This window comes from Ursus maritimus (genome assembly GCF_017311325.1).
Source record: "Ursus maritimus isolate PB19 chromosome X unlocalized genomic scaffold, ASM1731132v1 scaffold_X1, whole genome shotgun sequence".
Classification (NCBI taxonomy): domain Eukaryota; kingdom Metazoa; phylum Chordata; class Mammalia; order Carnivora; family Ursidae; genus Ursus; species Ursus maritimus.
This window is the reverse complement of record NW_024423319.1, coordinates 47,416,271-47,425,688: the sequence shown is the minus strand read 5'-3', so window position 1 is coordinate 47,425,688 and position 9,418 is coordinate 47,416,271. Positions and strand designations below refer to the sequence as shown.

Sequence of the window (9,418 nt, the reverse complement as noted above, 5' to 3'; positions counted from 1 at the left end):
CCAAGTATAATTCTGAAGCAACTGCAGTAGTATACTTAGAATTGTCAAATTATGAAATGACAGAGATGCAAAATCATTTAGTTCACGCTTCATTGGCATGGGAAGAAAGTGTGACCTAGGAAGGTTGAAACAACTTGCCCCAAATCACACATTATAAGTAGTAATTATCATCATTAGGGAAATACAAATTTAAATTTTAATGAGATACCACATCACACCCTGTCAGAATGGCTAAAATTGACAACATAGGAAACAATAAGTGTTGGCATGGATGCAGAGAAAGGGGAAACCTCTTACACTGTTGGTGGGAATGCAAACTGGTGCAGCCACTCTGGAAAACAGTATGCAGTTTCCTCAAAAAGTTAAAAATAGAGCTACCCTATGACCCAGCAATTGCAGTACTAGGTATTTACACAAAGGATACAAAAATACTGATTTGAAGGGACACATGCACCCTGATGTTTATAGCAACATTATCAACAATAGCCAAATTATGGAAAGAGACCACATGTCCATATATACTATTACTCAGCCATCAAAAAGAATGAAATATTGCCCTCTGCAACAATGTGGATGGAACTAGAATGTATTATGCTAAGCAAAACAAGTCAGTCAGAGAAAGACAAATATCATATGATTTCATTCACATGTTGAATTTAAGAAAGGAAACATGAATATAGGGGAAAGGGAGAAAAAAGAGAGGGAAGCAGTGGACGCTTGGGCGCCACATGGCTGCCAGCCTCCTGCCCCACTGGGTTCCTCTGGGGCCAGCTGGAGGCTTGGAGGAAGGCCTTGCTCTGTGGCCCCCATGGCCTGTGCTTCTAGACAGATTGACCAGCATACCCAGCCATGCTATTCTGAGCCTCCACTGCCTTGATCAGATAGTGAATGTCAAAAAGCAGTGTCTGATAAATATGAGGACAGCAGGAACTTTGGGCGACCCTGGCTTTCTGGATGAGACCACCTATGAAAGACTGGCAGAGAAGACACTGGACTCCTTAGCAGAGTTTTTTGAAGAACTTGCAGGCAAAACTTACACATTGGAAGACTATGATGTCTCTTTTGAAGTAATGTTTTAATAGTTAAACTGGGTGGTGATCTAGGAGCCTACTGATCAGCAAGCAGACCCTAAACAAGCAGATCTGGTTATCTTTACCCTCCAGTGGGCCCAAGCGCTGTGACTGGATGGGGAAGAACTGGCTGTATGCCCACGATGGTGTGTCCCTCCATGAGTTGCTGGCCACGGAGCTGACTAAAGCCTTGAAAACCAAATGGGACTTCTCTTCTCTGGCCTATTCTGGAAAAGGAGCTTGATGCCCAGCCCAATTCTAAAGACATTAACAGCTATAAAGCCAAGCCCCCAGCTCTGTCCTGCAGCTGAATGTCTGGTTTGTTCAATTCCCACTTTTGAGGACTGTTGCATGGTATATAATGGCACTGTGAAAAGAACGTGTTGCCTCCTACCCTCCCCCAAGTTCGGATTTTTAATTTCCATAGTGTTTTTGGATTTATTGTCTGATTTCCTCCCTCACAGGATATCCCTTCTCTTTTATAATGTCCATATACTCATACATTTATATATAACCTTACACCAAAGAAAAATAAGAGGAAGGAAAAATTCCAGGAGGAGAAATGACTTGATTTCACTCTTCAGTGAAAGGACTTGACTGCATAAAACCACATGAAGAACGGCTGGCGGACCTCCCCTTTCTGTCCCCAAATGAGACTCCTTAAAGAGTTGCCTATAAAAGTTTAAGAGAGAGACAGAGAGAAGCAAATCATATGAAGGGGAGGTGGGTGGGGGATGGGCCAAATGTGTGATGGGCATTAAAGAGGGCACTTGTGATGAGCAGTGGATATTATATGTAAGTGATATTTAGTGATACGAATCATTAGATTCTACTCCTGAATCCAATATTACTTTATATATTAACTAACTAGAATTTAAATAAAAACTTGAAACAAAAAAGGGTGAATTTTATGTGAGTTATAAAAATAATAATAATAATTTCAACAAATAAACATAGTAGAATCAGAAAAAAAGTAATTCTGAAACACTTGCAATAAATACAAATAAATACCAACAAAAGCTATCATAAGAAAATGTATTTCCAAGTCCAACCAATAGACCAATCATTCTAAAAGATGTTTAATAAAAAAAACTCAACAAAAAATTTGGACAGTTTTCATATCGTTTGCGATGCAATGTGTACCTGAGACTAAGTATGTCAATCTCCACAGTATAAATATATTATTGACCTAGTAGAGATGAGTATATTTTGTCTATCCCACTAATATTTTATTTTGATGTAATTCCATTTTGAGGAGAGTTTCTTTATTCTTATAATAAAAGACCAGGAAAAGAATGCAAAACTATGTCTATTTTGGGGTTTGGTATTTTAACATGGTACTCCTGGACTTTGTTTTTCAGTTGGCTAATCCTTTTGGTAATATAATACATTCATGATCTTCTGTTCTCATCTTTTCTGGTTTTTCCCCAGGAAAAAAATCACTGGAATTAATACAAAGCTCTTATCCTCTTCATGTTCAGTCTTTTTGAATATTATAAGTAAAATATTCACACACAGCAGAAATAAAAATGTGGACATTACCATATTACATGTATAAATATTTAAGTGATTAATTCACAGACTACCTAAAGATTATTAAATTAAAATCCACATACTAGAACAAATATTTACTTAGTTTTCACTATATTCTCTGCACTGGATTTAGCATTGTATATTGTTATTATGATGAATCCTAATGATCACTGTCTTAGGTCTTTTTTTTTGTTATATCTTGACATTTTTCAGATAATGAAACTGATACTAAGGAAGTTTAACTAATTTGCTCATGGTTACATAACCTGAACTTGATCCAAGATTTAACTGACTCTAAAGTCTGTTCTCTTTCTACTAGACTATGCTGCTCCCAAAACCACTCAAATATTGTTTAGAAAATCTAAGAAAAAAAATTCTTCTCAGGATTGGTCCTGATCTGATATCAAATAATAGAATTTTTCCCTGGGTACAAGCTTCCAGGGAAACATTCCTCCATCCAGTTCTCCCTATTAATGCCAGAGTATTTGGTGGTTGCATGGGTATCAGAGACAGTAGTCACAAAAGCAATACCTGGGAGATTGTGCCTAACTGGAGATAAACAAATTATCAGGAAAAGGAAAACGAAGTTCTGATGGAACCTGTACTGCACAGAATTCCTACCTTCCCCTTACACTGCCTTTCCTTTACACCTCCCATAGTTTACTTCCTTATTCTTTATTTCTTTGTTTTTCCTCATCCGCCTGCTCAGATCCAGCACATTTACCAGTAACTCCTGCCCAAAAAAGGTGAAGTATTGAGAGAAAATATAAAACTATACTAATATATCCATAACATTCTCTAATCTCATTTTATACTGATATTTCACTATTAAATAGTTCTTGTTATAAGTGTTTCTGATTCAGTTCCTGGTATACACAAAGCCTTAATTTACATGAATAAATGTATATTTTGAGATTACTGTATACGTTCTTCAAGCTTTTAGTATAATATCAGGCACATGGTGTGTGCTCAATAAATATAAGTTTACGATGATAGTGATGATAAAGATTATAATAATACTAGACCTGGTATATTAAAAACTGTAGTTTGTGACACTAGGGTACCATTTAACTTATCTCAATGACTACTGTTCAGTGTCTCCCAGTAAAGCATAGAGTTTATTAAGTTAATGTAAGGATCTTTAAAGCACTACTTTGCACATTTAGATGTTTTGGGTATTTAAAATTCTACTTTTACCTCAAAAGAGGCTGACATATGTGACAGCCAGCCAGCACAGAATTTCAGAGAAAACTGATCAGACAAAATGAGAATCCCCACAGAATGCTGGAGTCTACCAAAATTAATGTCAGCAATCAACTAAAATTGTGAAATGTATGATAACACACATCTGATGGGTTACAAGGAAAATAACACCACTCAAGGTTTCCTCTAAGAACCACCATCCTTCTTACCCAGCCAATACCCACTGGCTTATACACTGACACCCTGGGAAAATACTTATATTATTGAGGGTCTCTTTGGCATAATGTGTAAAGACTAGAGCAGGCCCCAGTGAGCTAGTTTCTAAGAATGTATATGGATTACTTAATTCCTAACATTCTCTACTTCCAACGTACATTCAATAAGTCTAAAATTCTTTAAAATTCCATGCTTGAGCGATTTTGGAATTTAACTTTAAAGAAAAACATTTTAAAATAATTTAAATTAATAAGCAATTAGAATATATTATCTGTCCAGAAAGTGAGAAAATCATTATTGGCAATAGTTTTGGCTTGGCTTCGGAAGCGAATATATTGACATTTGCAGATGCATAAATTTATAATATTAAATAGTTTTGATTCAAACTCACTGATCATGAAAGACTATGGGCAAAAAAGAACTCTGAAGAGTCAACGTTGGCTCCATTTAGTCTGGGACTCTGGAGAATGGGTGTTCACTGAGAATATAAAACTTCTCCAAACTAAAGAGCTCTTTCATGACTCTCAAAAGTAATCTGGAAAACTTTCNAACTTTCAAGATCAGCCATTCTCCTAAAATTTTCACAACTTTGTGAACCTAAAAGCGCCACGGGAAATTTTTTTATGTGTTCCTTTCAAAACTCCTTAAATTTCAGAAAAACATTAATAATAATTAAAAATTGTCAAATATGTAAGAATATTTTATTCTATTGTTGAGACTGAGGTTAAAAAAGGAAGTGGAAATTGTTTTTCTATTACTAGCAAAAAAACAGCACTGCTGTAATTCCAATGGACATATTAAAGTATTTTGTATTTTAATGGATAAAAGCAATCTGTTAGTTAAATGCATTTAGACACTCGTGCAGAGTATTAAGTGATGCTTTACAATGTTTGCAAAACTTTCAATTGAGGACTTTTTTTTCTAAAATGCAAATGTCCCTGCATTATAGCTTTTCACAGAAACCTTATTTATGAGCATTTGCTTATCTTCTCCCATCTCTATACTCTGCCTAGACTCGGCATGATTGTGATATGAACATAGATGGCAGATGGACTTTTGATGTAGTTAATCATGACTGGAGGCATTCCAAGATATTGGTCCTGAAGAAACATGGCAGGGCATTTGTGTAATGATATATAAAGCAATGGAGTTCCTGCACAGTTTCTCTTCTCATTAAAGCCTTTGAATTTCACCCTTACTGCCTTTGAATAATTGCTATTAAGTAGATCTCTTTAATAATAGTGAGAGAAAGAAAAAAGCTATTTCTGAATAATATGTTTATTGTTGCTCAATACTTAATCACTGGAAAAGTCAATTGCCTGTTTTCTATACCCGATTGTAGAAAATTATTTGGTTAATTGTTTTTGTATGTAAAATGTTGATAAATCATCAAAACCACTTCTGCAAGTATTAAATGTTTTCTTAATCCTGATAGTGAGAGAATAAATTTATAATAAATCCAAAAATAGAGGGAAATATAGTGACTGTTCTTCCTGAAATTAAAACAAGAATAACAATCAACTTTAGACGATTCTCATTTATGTAAAATCTCATTTTCTTGAACAATTATATTTAACCAGTTAAAATATTCATCCATTATCCCAATGTAATCATTCTTCCCATTAACTGACAGACCAAGTCTCCCTTTAAGGAAGCCAAAAAGTCAGGCTTTCCCCTGAATTTCAGACTTTTCTATGAAAGTTAGCAATATTTATGGTCAAACCGATAACAGAATAGAAAATAGAGGATTATAACACCAAAGTCAGGGACAAAATTCTTAGGGGAATAAATTCAAAAAGCAAATGTGTACTGAATAAAGTGGAGATATTCCTGCTAAATCAGTGGCATTAATAGACATTATTTCAAGCTTAGTCCTTTTATACAGCAAACATCCTGCAAGTTGCCTTTTGGAGCATTCCCTATCTCATAAAAAAACTGTGTGATTTCAAAGACTGAAACAACAAAAAGGCCAGAGCAACTAATGTAAAATAGAAGACTAATGTACAGAGATGCCACTTCAGTATGGAAGTATCTTAAAAAGAAGTGTCAGAAGCTGAGAAATGAATAATAAATATTGTTCAGTGAATATGACCACCAAGCCATGACTTGCCAATTTCAAGAAGTTTCGTATTCTTCAAAAATAGGGTCAATCTGCTGCTAATTGATTTGGAAGTTTCCATTTCTCTAAGTCACATTTCTTTCTTCATCTGATGTACAGTTCTTAGTGTATTTACTTTTTTTCATTTGTAATAAAAAGCTCTGATATTAAACACAAAACAAAAAGCTTATTGTTTCCATTGATCCTTGATGCACTAGCTTAATATTTGTTTCTATTCTTTTAATATAGATTTTTCTTAGAGCTATCCTCCTGCTTATCACTTTGGTTCCTGCTAGAGCAGCCCTTTGCCTCTGCCTTCTTCTCTGGTTGTTTGTTTAACATTTGTTAACACTTTCCTCTTTGAAAGATATAGCTGCCTTCAGGATTCAAATTAAAGGAAGTATTATTTTAAGAGTAACTTATCTTGAAGGCTATGATCTACATATTTTCACCTGGCACATTCTGGAGTATCAATTTCATATATCTATGCACTTAGTAATTTCAATATTCTTCTCCTTTGAAATATGACTTTATCCAAAGCTTGGAATTTAGGACAGAGTTTGTCTATGTAGAGATAGCTGTAGTATAGAATTGACATGCTTAGCACAGTAATAGATGATACAACTTCACTATGCATAACAATGTGGCACTGAATAAGTGGTCTCTTTTCACTTGTCAAGCTAATTATTTCTCAAACCTTCCTAATTGTCTTTAAAGACACCAAGTGATGGGTATTAAGGAGGGTATGTGTGGTGATGAGCACTGGTGTTATACACAACTAATGAATCATTGAAAGCTAAAATAAATAAATAAAATAAACAAATAAATAATAAGAATGAAAAATAAAGTAAAATGTTAAAAAAGACAAAAATGGTTATAAAACTAAGTCATCTGTTTAATTTTCTCATAATAAAATATGTTATATAATCAGAAATATTTTTCTTAAATCTATTTCCTGGAAATTTATGTCCCCTTCACATTATGATCCTATAAGAAAATGAAACATAAAAATGAAACATAAAAAGTTCCGTAGGAAAGATTTGTTTGAATTCTAATATTGTTATACTATTATGTATTCTATGATTGTACACCCAGTAGTTGCCCTGAAATCTGGCTAAGAACCAAGAACTAATGTCATCCTACCATTGAGAGGAAATGGAACAAAAGTTTCAACTCCCTTTGATATAACTTATCAAGTTCCTTCCTCAACTGCCCCCAAGTGAGAATCCAAATGTATTCTCCATTACACTCCTCTCCCCCCACACATATATTTAGCACAGATAGCTCTTTTCCTGTCCTCCATAATATTAAACTTAAGTTTAATTAAAGGTCTGCCACACATTGAAGGAAAGACTGTTTGGTTTTCAAAATGGACTTGCCTTTTCCAAAAATGTCAGTAGTTCATCTTTGTTTCTGAAATTGGATTTTCATACTTCCCCATTTGTTACCTCTAAATTAAACTACTAGGACATAACATATATTGAATTCTGTTCAGAAACATTCTTTTATTACTAAAGTGTGATCCTCTTTTTAAAAGGTAAAAGAAATCATATGCATGAGTGTGTATGCACAAACAAAATGTATGTGGGAGTAAAATGTGCACCGTAGAGTTTGCCTGCCAGCATCCCATTAATTGAAGCTTCCTTGTTTTTCCAAATTCTGAATAAGTCCCATCTGCCTTGCCTCTCTCTGAGCATGAAATCCAAATCCCTAATGTGGGAGGGGGGAAAGCTGCAGACTAAAGAACTGAGACAGTTTAAGAATGTTAGTTTTGCTCCATGGGGAATACAGAGCAAAGGTTTCAAAGGACTTTTGGAAATACTTGCCTGTCCCCTAAACAACATACAATTACTAATGTTACATGATAATATGCTGCTCTGATTATCAACTATGTATTTGCACACATGGGTTTGTTTTGTGCAAATATTTTCTCCCCAAAATGGTACAGGTGTGCTGTAATCTTTTGCTACATATGACTAAAAATAGCTTTAATTTTTGTGCCGCTGTTATAATTTAGTTCCTGTATATAACAGTTTGTCACCTCCATTCATATAAAGTTCCTCAATTTTATATTCCCAGGGTTATCTTATAAAATTTTACCACCCCTCTCTTCAACCACCCTATTTGCTTTTTCCTTGAAAAGAATATGGGATCTCATTCTTAAGTCAGCAGCTTTTTAATTCATTATTTACCCTATTGGACTTTCAGGTTTTTAGCAATAATAGCTCTTCAATTCCCATACACAGAGAAAATCGGTGCTTTGTGCTCATTTCTTTTTGGAGCTCTACATGAGTTTATGAATTTCCAAAACTTAATACCAACAGATAATGACCCACTATTACTTTACTGCTCATTATAGGTGAGTTTTCAGGACCACTGGTCTTTCAACTTTCTCTTTTCAACAGCATACTTTATGTAATACCCTTTCCATCCAAATTGTATATTTCATAGCCTTTTGCCTCTAAAATCTTGCTCTATAATAATATGCCATACTGATCATATATCTTCTTAAAAGTGGGTTATGCTTTGGATCACTCACCTCTATCAAAACACATCATAGGTATTTCTCTTGTATTCCTCTACTTTTCAACTTAAGAAAATTGATTTTTGCAAAAGAAAATATTTTTCCCATGAAGACTATGGAGGTTTGCCTTAAGTTCACTTAGAACATAGTTAACATTTATAAGCATATAACAACATCCTGCACTAGGAACATGAAGCATATAACGTTATTTTCTTAAAAAATGTAGTCATTCTGGTCTTTTGCTCCTGAATTTATCTTTCCCTCTTCTCCCAATTCTCTCCCCACCTTTATATGTGCTCTCTTCTGATATTGACATAGTCTGTACTTGAGTTAAGAATATAGTATTATTGCAGTGACTCATACTTAAGGAGCTTGAAGAGGAGAGATGTCATGCAAAAGAAGAGACTTTCTCTTAGTTGAAAACAAAAGTAGCTATCAAATATGATACTTCCAAGCAGTGTTCCATTAGGCTTTCTATAACAGGCTGGAGACTCAAAATCTTTTCAAGGATACTAAAGTGTGCCATCAAGGGAAAAAAAAAGGTTAATGCCATTCTTTTATTTGCTTCAAATGCAAGTTTTTTAGTACAAAGTGGGCTTTGTGTTCTATGAAGTCGCCAAGTGGGTTCTACGTTCTATACAACTTCAGTATAAATAATATTATAGGTTCTAGTTGACATATGTCTCAAATGAGGTGGGGGGCATAAAGAGGACTCAAACTGATCTGAGAAGTGAGGGTTTTTGTTCTGGTTTGGTTTTTTTTTTTTTTTTTTTT

The 9,418-nt window shown here is 34.5% G+C and overlaps 1 pseudogene; it reads left to right on the top strand.

Moving 5' to 3' along the window:
- The first annotated feature begins 728 nt into the window (after positions 1-728).
- On the top strand, positions 729-1,314 carry LOC103673019 (annotated as a pseudogene).
- The last annotated feature ends 8,104 nt before the right edge of the window (positions 1,315-9,418 follow it).